The sequence below is a fragment of the Neomonachus schauinslandi genome, chromosome 16 (genome assembly GCF_002201575.2).
Source record: "Neomonachus schauinslandi chromosome 16, ASM220157v2, whole genome shotgun sequence".
In the NCBI taxonomy this organism is placed as follows: domain Eukaryota; kingdom Metazoa; phylum Chordata; class Mammalia; order Carnivora; family Phocidae; genus Neomonachus; species Neomonachus schauinslandi.
The window spans coordinates 3,189,772-3,200,547 of NC_058418.1; the positions used below are offsets into that span (position 1 = coordinate 3,189,772).

Here is a 10,776-nt window from a genome sequence, read left to right on the forward strand (position 1 = left end):
ATATATATATATATATATATATATATATATGACAGATATATCAGAAATACACTCTCCCATCTTTTGGGGTGACTTTTCACTTGATTGCTAGTGTCCTTTGATGCACAAAAGTATTTAATATAAATGAAGTCCTCTGCCTTTTAGTTACCTCTACCTTTGGTGTCATATCTAAGAAATAATTGCCAAATAAATTGTTGTGAGGCTTTTGTCCTATGTTTTCTTCTAAGGGTTTTATAATTTTAGTTCTTACATGTAGGTCTTTGATCCATTTGGAATTCATTTTTGCATAAGATATTAGGTAAAATATAGTCCTCTTCTAAAACGATCAAAATAGATCTTAGAGACTTGCTGTGCCTTCTCTGAAGTTGGACACCTGCCATTCAGAGTAAAAATCTTCCCAAGCAGGTGAACAACTTCAGCAAATGAAATGAATGACAGGGGAAAAAACAGGGATTCTTACTTCATATGAAAAATACCAGTGATTCAATGTAGAAAGTATATCTCACACTTTAAACTTTAAAAAAATCTATAAAATTAATCATTCACACATTTTGAATTACAAATATAAAAATAAACTGTTGATTATTATGTAAGATTATTTTACTACCAAAAACATTTTAAGAGAAGTAAAGACATATATTTTCCCTTTTATAAAAAAAGGCTGTATAAGATATCAAATATCTAAGAATTTACATATTTTTCAGATTAGAAGAAGGTCATTGACCATTCCAAGCAAATTAAAATAGTCATTTCAAGTGAATTGGGATGACTGCTCCAGTCACAGATTTTTGGTTGGGATGTAACGCTTGGGATGCAGTAATTCAGGGAAAATTTTCTCCATGAATTAGTTGACTCCATGATTTTTCATATACATGATTACTACAGAGAATCCACATCCTACAAAGGAACTAGTCTTCCAGGCATAGTCCCTGGCTGTACATTACCCTCCACCAAATTCTCAAGTTTGGGTTAGGTCTGCAACTCCATTCATAACAGTTTCACTGATTTCCACATATTAGATTCAGTCTTCTTTCACTGCATCTCACCTCCTTTTTTGTTAAGCCTTGTTTATTATCTTATAGCAGAAATACAGGTCACTGCTGGTAGCATTACACACATCTCCCCCATCTTGTGGCTGTAAGATCACAGCAGGAAACCCATAGAGCAACTCATGCGCAGTCCCAGTTTTCTGGTGCAGGGTTGAGAGGTAGGGCCAGGTCTTGCAAAAGGAGCAGTTCCCTTTCTGGTTTAGCAGGTGTACATCACCCTGTGTGAAGGCTCAAAGCTCCAGGCTGCTCCCTCCATGGGTGTGTCCTCCTGGGAACACTGTTGGCCCAGTTGGCATGCTGTATGAGGGAGGTGTGGGCTGAGCACTGCCATGTCTCCAGGACTCATTTTTCTGCTGGGACTTGGTGAGTGTGGGAGAATGCAGATACTGAGCTTCCTTAGCTGGGTTCCTTCCATGGGACTCTTCCTCTGGGAAGCCCTGGGGCCAGTTAGTTATAGAGAGATCACCCATTGGGTCACTGTTCTCCTATTTGACCTAGGTCTGTTGCCCAGTATCAGGTGTTTGGGGATCACTGGTTTGTAGGGTAGACATCTCTTACCGTGTCTATCTCAATTTCAGTGTTTTGTCTGGAACAAAGGATTTGGGCGCAACATGGTGAGTCCTTCCTTTCCCTCCTAAGCAGTTCTGACGTGGGCTGAGCTTGAGTAGCTTTGGATGAGTCCCAGCCTTCAACCTGTGTCATCCCCTCATTAACTCTCTTCATTTTATTTATGTCAAATTTTTATACTCTTCATCATTGTGCCCATTTTTGGTGGAAAGTCTTTTCCCTTCTCCAGAAAGCTTCCTGATGCCTGACTCTTCCCTATCAGCACAGATGAGTCAAGAAGGGGACCTCCAGGTCCTTTAATAATGCTGAGAGGAAACACAGTTGAGGTTGGCACTTACATTGCAGATGCAGATAACAGGGGAGTTTGCACAGGCCCCACATCCCTGGCAGATGTGAGACCATCTCTTACTAGGTGTGTTGTGTGTACTTTTCCATCTGCCATCACCTTGGTTGCTCCCAGGTCCCGTCCCTAAGGAGGGGTCAGCTTACAAGGATGGTGCCCTTCCTCAGGAGACAGACCTGAAGCAAAGCAAAGAGCCCAACACTTGGTGGTTTTGTGACTTTCTGCAAGCAATTTCCTGTGTTTGAGTCCTGAGTTCCTCCTTTGGAAAATGGAATAATCACAGAGTGTGGCATCAGTTAAGACACAATGCATGTCAAGTTCAGAAAACAGCACTTTCCTCAGATTAGGTATCATTGTGTAATGTTAACAATGGCTACATAACATTTATTGAGGTTTTCCCCCTGCCTTGCACTATTCTCAGCTTTTTCATATATTCTCTCTCTTTAATCTTAGAACTCTTCCAAGAGGTAAGTTAATTCCTCCATATTCCAGATATATGGAGCCCTTGTTGTGACCTCAGCATTGTACTGAGAATGGGAAAAGGGTTTTGAATACCCAGAGATGTCTTTGCCCTCTAATTGAAGGACAATAATGTTAACAAGATAGGTAACCAAACTATAGAATATGTTAGAAGGTGTTTAATGCTAAAGAGAAACATGAAGTATGAAGAAGGCCCAGAGAGCATGTGTCTGGGGAGAGGTGAAGTGGAGGAAGACATTCCCATGTGGACACTGCAGTGAAGTCTGGAGGGGGGAGGGAGGCAGGAGCTTTTGGGGGGGGCACATCCTTCCATGCAGGGAATAAATATTGATGTGGAGCCCACTGGGCTGGTCATCTAGACGCAGGTCAGTGTCTGGAGGACTGGCAATGGGTGAGAATATCATGGGGGATGAGGTCCAAAGCTTAACAGCTCAGGCATCCAAGAGTTTGGTAGAGTAGGGAAAGATGTTACTCAGAACAGGATGGGGCTGCTGAGGCCTGAAAGTGGAGAAGTGAGTTAACATGACTTATTAAACAGGATCACAGTCTTAGGTGTTTGAATGGGGGGCATGGGAACAGTTGGGGAGTTTTGTGGAAGAAGGGGACAAACTAAGATCACAGTGCAATTTGGATCCAGTGAGAGGTAATGGTTTCTTAGCCTGGGGTGGTAGCAGCAATGCAGGTGGTAAGAACATAGAACTCTATGGTTCATTTCCAAATAGGACACCAGCGGTGGAGAGAAGCCAATCAGTAATAATGCCAAGGAATGTTAGTTATTCTTAAATCAACAGGGAAGACTAAGTTGGATTAGGTCTTTTGGAATATATCAGGAGCTCTAATTTGGACACAATTAGTTGGAAATTCCCAGTGTACATGAGAAGTTCACAGTTGGATAAACTGGGCTAGAGTTCTTAAGTGATTATATTGTGTGTGTGTTATACATATGAGTATATACATGAGTATTTATGGATATACAGATACTTATGTATAGATAGATGACAGCTGTGTGGGGACAACCCAGGAGTAAGTACATACAGAAAGGAGAAATAGGTTGAAGGACCCAGCCCAGAGGCATCCCAAAGTTTAGTGGCTCGGAGATGATGAGGAATTACAAACCAGACTGAGCCAGTGTGTGTGGGACAGAAATTAAGAGTGTGGGGTCTTGGGAGCCAAACAAAGGTCATTATTTAGCAGGCAAGGTGATTTCAAATATTGGCTCCAGGGGTCTCTAATAGACCAGGTTCAGCCACTCCCTGCTGACAAAATCCAAAGACAGAGACACAAGTGGTGGTAAAACAAGAAAGGGATTTACTTCAGGGAGGCTGACACCATGAAGACAGTGGACTAATGTTTCAAAGACTGTCTGCAGAGCACTGAGAATACTTCCAGGTGTATGTAAGGAAAATGTGGGACAAAGGTCGGTGGGGACACGCAGCAGTAAAGGTCAGGTTGATCATTGTCTTGGGGTCAGTCACATGGGGTCTTTATTGCTGGAGGGGGTAGTTTCATATTTTTATTTTATTTTGTTTTGTTTTGTTATGTTATGTTAGTCACCATACAATACATCATTAGTTTTTGATGTAGTGTTCCATGATTGTTTGCATATAACACCCAGTGTTCCATGCAATACGTGCCCTCCTTAATACCCATCACTGGGCTAACCCATCCCCCACCCCCCCAAAACCTTCAGTTTGTTTCTTGGAGTCCATAGTCTCTCATGGTTCGTCTCCCCCTCCGATTTCGGTTCACTTCATGGGATGCTGTGCCCTCCAGGTCTTTTGCCTGAGTTAAGAGATAAGCTGGAATGTTTTTCCATTTCTTTGTGTCTTCCTCAGTTTCTTCCATGTTCCGTGTTCTGTAGTTTTCAGTGTACCTTTCAGAGATCCTTTACCTCTTTAGTTAGGTTTATTCCTGGGTATCTTACGGATTTTGGTGCAATTGCAAATGGGATTGATTCCTTGATTTCTCTTTCTTCTGCCTCATTGTTAGTGTATAGAAATGAAACTGACTTCTGTGCATTGACTTTATATCCTGCCACTTTGTTGAATCCATGAATCAGTTCCAGCAATTCTTTAGTGGAGTCTTTTGGGTTTTCTACATAGAGTATCACGTCATCTGCAAGGAGTGAAAGTTTGACTTCTCTGCCAATTTGGATGCTTTTTATTTCTTTCTATTTTATGATTGCTGAGGCTACGACTTCCAATACTATGTTGAACAACAGTGGTGAGAGTGGACATCCCTGTCATGTTTCTGACCTTAGGGGAAAAGCTCTGTTTTTCCCCACTGAGAATGGAAAAATGTTCCATGCTCATGGATTGGAAGAATAAACATTGTTAAGATGTCTATGCTACCCAAAGCAATCTACACAATCAATGTAATCCTTATCAAAATGCCATCAGCATTTTTCACAGAGCTGGAACATATAATCCTAAAATTTGTATGGAACCAGAAAAGACCCTAAATAGCCAAAAGAATGTTGAAAAAGAAAACCAAAGCTGGAGGCATCATAATTCCGGACTTCCAGCTCTATTACAAAGCTATAATCATCAAGACAGTATGGTACTGGCACAAACACACACATATAGATCAATGGAACAGGATAGAGAGCCCAGAAATGGATCCTCAACTAATCTTCAACAAAGCAGGAAAGAATATCCAATGGGGGAAAAAAATGGTCTCTTCAACAAATGGTGTTGGGAAAATTGGACAGTCACATGCAGAAGAATGAAACTGGACCACTCTCTTACACTTTTATATGCAAAGATAGACCCAAAATGGATAAAAGACCTAAATGTGAGACAGGAATCCATCAAAATCTTAGAGGAGAATGCAAGCAGCAACCTCTTTGACCTCAGCTGCAGCAACTTCTTGCTAGACACATCTTCAAAGACAAGGGAAACAAAAGCAAAAATAAACTATTGGGACTTCATCAGGATAAAAAGCTTTTGCACAGCAAAGGAAACAGTCAACAAAACTAAAAGGCAACCTATAGGATGGGAGAAGATATTTGCAAATGACTTATCAGATAAAGGGTTAGTATCCAAGACCTATAAAGAACTTATCAAACTCAACACCCCAAAACTGAAAAATCCAGCCAAGAAATGGGCAGAATACATGAACAGATATTTCTCCAAAGAAGACATACAAATGGCCAACAGACACAGGAAAAAATGCTCAACACCACTCAGCATCAGGGAAATACAAATCAAAACCACAACAAGATGTCACCTCACACCAGTCAGGAAACAACTCAGGAAACTCAGGAAATTAACAACTCAGGAAACAACAGATGTTGGTGAGGATGTGGAGAAAGGGGAACCCCATTTTACTTTTGGTGGGAATGCAAACTGGTGCAGCCACTCTGGAAAACAGTATGGAGGTTCCTCCAAAAGTTAAAAATAGAACACCCTACAACCCAGCAATTGCACTACTAGGTATTTACTGAAAGGATATAAATGTATTGATCCAAAAGGGCACCTTCACCCCAATGTTTATAGCAGCAATGTCCACAATAGCCAAACTATGGAAAGAGCCCAGATGTCCATCAACAGATGAATAGATAAAGAAGATTGGTGTATATATATACAATGGACTATTACTCAGCCATCAAAAGAATGAAATCTTGCCATTTGTAATGACGTGGATGGAACTAGGGGGTATTATGCTAAGTGAAATAAGTCAATCAGAGAAAGACAATATCATATGATTTCACTCATATGTGGAATTTAATAACAGAGGATCATAGGGAGAGGGAAGGAAAAATAAAATAAGATGAAATCAAAGAGGGAGACAAACCATAAGAGACTCTTAACTATAGGGAACAAACTGAAGGTTGATGGAGGAGAGATGGGTAGGGGGATACGGTAATTGGGTGATGGGCATTAAGGAGGGCACTTGATGTAATGAGCATTGGGTGTTATATGCAACTGATAAATCACTAAATTCTACCCCTGAAACTAATAATACAGTATATGTTAACTAAACTGAATTTAAATTAAAAAAAAGGAGATAAGCCAGAAAGAAGAGCTTACTCAATTAGAAAGTACAGACTGAGGTCAAAGTGGAGGTGGTAGAAGTTGTCTCCCACCTCCTGGGGATGAGGAAAAGGGGTTTCCTGACATCAGGATGTTTGATATTCATGTCTTGTTTGTCTTCCAGGATTATTACCCCAGCCTTCCATCTGGGCATTGCCAGGGGCTGTGATTCCCCAGGACAGTTCTGTGACCATCTACTGCAAGGGGCCTCCTGGAATGCTCAGATGGCGGCTACTTAGAGAAGGACTTGTTACCACATGGTACGACAGTATCTCACAGGGAGTCCAGGGACTTTCCATGTTTTTCATCCAGCCTGTGACATACATTAATGCAGGGATTTACTACTGTGGGTACTGGAAGGAAGGAGTCTGGTCAGGACGCAGTGACCCACTGGATCTGGTGGTAACAGGTAAGGGGCTCTCCCAAGGGCACACCCCCAGCCTGCATCTCTTCTGTCCCCTACTTTGGGCCAGCTGTGCCCCTATCATAGACCCCTGCCCCCTGCTCTCCTACCTTATCTATCAGGTCTTACTCTCTGCATTCTGACTCTGGTCCCATATTCCTTCAGGGTGGCTGCTGGAGTCCCAAAGGGACCGCAACTCATGGGGACAGACACTCAGCTCCCATTCCATGCATATGGCCACTCTCTGGTCCTGGGTTGTGGGAAAATTGAGAAGTGTTTGTCTTGTTCTTGTGATCACTGTACAGTGGCAATGGTTGAATTTCAACCTATCTTCTCTTCCTTCTTTCTTTTTAGGTCCAAACAGGAGAATGGTGATCTTGTGCATGGTTCCCTGATAATGATACGAGGTTCTCTTCCCTTCTAGGTGTATACAAGGACACACCCTCCCTGACTGCTCTTCCAGGCCCCAATGTGACCTTAGGAGGGAATGTGACCCTCCTTTGTCAAGCATCTCAATACTACCACGTCTTTAATCTGTCTAAAGATGGAAGAAGTGCCTCTCCCCAGGATTTTTTACATCAGGACCATAAGACCTTCCTTATCTTCCCTGTGACTCTTGCCCATGGGGGTACCTATAGATGCTACGGTTCTTCTAAAAGCTTCCCCCACAGATGGTCCCTGCCTAGCAACCCTGTTAAGCTTTTGGTCACAGGTGAGGAAAGAGGCTGACTGTTAGCTTCCTGTTCTCTGCTCAAGGATGTCCTGCATGATGTCAGAGGTGGGGAATCTGTCCCACGTTGTCTGGATATGTAGGCTGTGCAATGTATAAGAGGACCCCTGCTAAGATCACTCCATTCAATTTATAGACCCTGAAGCTTAATATATTTATTAGGACAATTTGGCATAGACATAAGCAAACTTTCCTTGGGAAGAAATGTCTTGAGCCACCTACACAAAAGTGCTCTGTGAGCTGGTGGTGATTCTTGAGAAGCAGAGTGAGCGGTGGGTGCGCCATGCAATGTATGGGCATGTCATCATCCTTTATACCCTCCCTAGTCCTCTCCTCAGGTGGTACCTTCTGCAGATAGGTGGGTGAGTGAGTGTCATCAGCAGCTGATAGTGACAGAAAAAGTGAAAGGAGGGGCCATACTAGTTTCTTCATTCAAGACTATTTTCAGCCACAAACTTTTGTGGGTGATTCTGAGGCCACAGTGGTGTCTCTCATTAGCCACCAAGACAATGGGGGAATGCAGAAAATTTACAGAATGTCCAAGATGGATCTATGGTCAAGATCGTACAGGATTATGCAGGCAGGGGCAGCTCAGCCATCTTGGTGGATGGGGGAGTTCTGTAAGCTGTAACTTTCCTGGTTGGCTGGAATTTTCCAGAGTTTCAAGGGAGGGGACCATGTCCAAGCAGGGGAGCAGAGGGGATGTAGGCACAGGTATGACACGAGCCTGCCACGTGCATTCTGGGAACTACAGGTTAATTATGGGAGTGTGCATAGCTTAGGGATGGAAAGATGGACATAGGAGGCAGGGACCTGAGGAGAAAATGGCAGGGCTAGAGTAGAGAAGGGGTAATGGCGACTGGGGAAGTTTGTGCATGACCAGCCTGCAGGCAGAGGTGCTGGGTGGAATAAAGATAAACTGCTTTAGTTGTTCAGTATCTGCTGATGGCTGCCAACTTATCACTCCAGTCAAAAATGCTCCCGTGGGTTTCATATCCGTGGATTATTGGACATCTACTCAGACACCTAATAAGCATCTCAGCAGGGATCTTAACAAATCTCAAAACCTCCTCCTTATACTGATCTTCCCATCTCCATAGGTGCTATCCATTCTCTCCAATGATCAGGTCACTGAAAATCGTATTTGATACTCCTCTTCTGCTCCCAATGCCCACATACTCCATCACCAAATCTCAAATCTCATCATTTCTATCCTCAAAAACTCAAGTCCATTTTCTTCTTCCACCACCACCACATTGTTAGGACACAAACACACCCTGCAGCATGTTCCCTGATGCCTTCTCTTTCCATTTGGTCTCTTAAGTCATGAATCATTGAAAATTATATATATATAAAAAGAAAATTCAATATTTTTGTTAGTCCCTTTGTGGTTCATTATTGCATTTAGACTTAAATCCAGACTCTTCTTTATAGTTTTGGACTTTTGCTGACCTCTCCTGACATTTACACCTCTATCAGGAGCCACTCCTCCCATCATGCACCATTTGTCTTTTCTATGTGTGGGTCACACATGGCTCTTTCTCACCTCTGAGTTTGGTTATGTTGTTCCTCTGCCTGGAGACAGTTCTCTGCACACTTCAGAGATCTGGGTGTTTCTTATCTTTCAGGGCTCATCCTCCAAAGAAATCTTTTCTTATAATGCAGTGTAAATGGTTTTATCTTAGAATTTGTCTCTATGTGTAACAATACTTCTATGTATTGGTTCCCAGGCATAGATTCTGTTGTTGGGTATGTTTACTACAGTTTCCCAAACAGCCAGTAACTTGCCTCATGTAGGGAAGGCACCCAATAAATATTTATTGAATGGATAAATTAATCCAACAAGAGCTCAATAACAGATCTTTACTGTTGACTAATTTCTAGATCCATCTGCTCCTGAAAATGGATACCTTCCCATTGTGATTGGGATCTTGGCCATTGTTGTGTTACTTCTCCTCTCCCTCCTCTTCCTCATTTTTCGATGTTGGCATCAGGTCAAACACGGTATGTCCTGAAGGTGGGAGGGTTAACCTGGGAGGGCTTTAGTGGGTCCCTTACCAACAACCCTCTGATTGCTGACTCTCCACAGGGAACATTGATGGTGAGACCAAGAACCAGGTGAAGTGTAAGAGGTAGGAAAATTTGGACTCCCCTCGTAGAAACCCTGTCTTATTTCTCAGACCTGACTTAATGCTTCCATCTCCTTTCTCTTAGCACCAACTCAGTCATGGACTTCCAGGAAGAAAATCAATGTAAGGGGGAGTGAGAAGGAGGGGCAGCTAGGGCGGGGAAAGGATGTGTTTGGGGAAGATAGAAGGCATCCTGGAAGAAGCACAGAAGGTGGGGGCTCTACCCTACTGGATGTGGTGTCATTGCCCTTCCCTATTTCAGTTAGCAATCCCTGAAATATTGATTACGACTGGATAATTTTCAGGCTGTCTCTGGAGGCTTAACCCCACATTTTTCTTTCAGGTGATGTCTTGGAGGACATCCAGCCTGAGAAGGACAGACAGGTGGACATACAGGTGAGTCTCTCCTTAACTACATCCTCTTTCCTGCCCTAGTAACCTTCCATAGATGCTCTCTTTTCACTTTGTATCTCCATGCTGACAGGCCCCTATAGAGGAAGACCCTCAGGAAGTGACCTATGCTCAGCTACACCAGGAGACCCTTAGGGGCAGTGTGGATACACAGTTCTCCCACACTCATAAGGACTCCTCCGACCAGCGCTGTGTGTATGCCACCCTCACTTTATCCTGAGTGCAGAGCCAGGACTGGCTGTGTAGACTCCAGTGTTCAAGTGCGCTTAAGGAAGATGCAGCTCCACGAGGTGTGCTACTCCTGTTCCTCAACACAAGCTATCACCTTGGAGCTCACCAAAGACTCAAGACTAGAGTCAACTTGTCAACTGTCAAGAAATTCCAGGACCCATCAAATATCTCTCAACAAATTCTTGGTTCCTTGTACCCATTCACTTGGCTATTCAACAAATGTTTACAGAAGTTGATTCTTTCCTTGGATTTGTGCTGGGGATATACATATTAGTAAGATACAGCTTCTAGTCTCAAGGACTCATGGTCTACTGAGCAAGGCAAGCCATGTGATCTGGCCCTTAGAAAGCAAAGGGGGGTGACATACAGGAGCAGGTATAAGGATGCTTTGGGTCACTG

The 10,776-nt window shown here is 43.0% G+C and overlaps 2 long non-coding RNA genes across 2 annotated transcripts; both read left to right on the top strand.

The window, feature by feature from the left end:
- Positions 1-1,385: 1,385 nt before the first annotated feature.
- LOC110573617 lies at positions 1,386-6,682 on the top strand. Its single transcript, XR_002479914.2, has 3 exons — positions 1,386-1,412; positions 1,628-1,663; positions 6,598-6,682. It is a non-coding gene; the product is annotated as an uncharacterized LOC110573617 (long non-coding RNA).
- A 2,863-nt stretch (positions 6,683-9,545) lies between these two features.
- Positions 9,546-10,259, top strand: LOC110573618. The gene is made up of 4 exons (XR_002479915.1): positions 9,546-9,610; positions 9,696-9,738; positions 10,079-10,131; positions 10,220-10,259. It is a non-coding gene; the product is annotated as an uncharacterized LOC110573618 (long non-coding RNA).
- Positions 10,260-10,776: the final 517 nt, after the last annotated feature.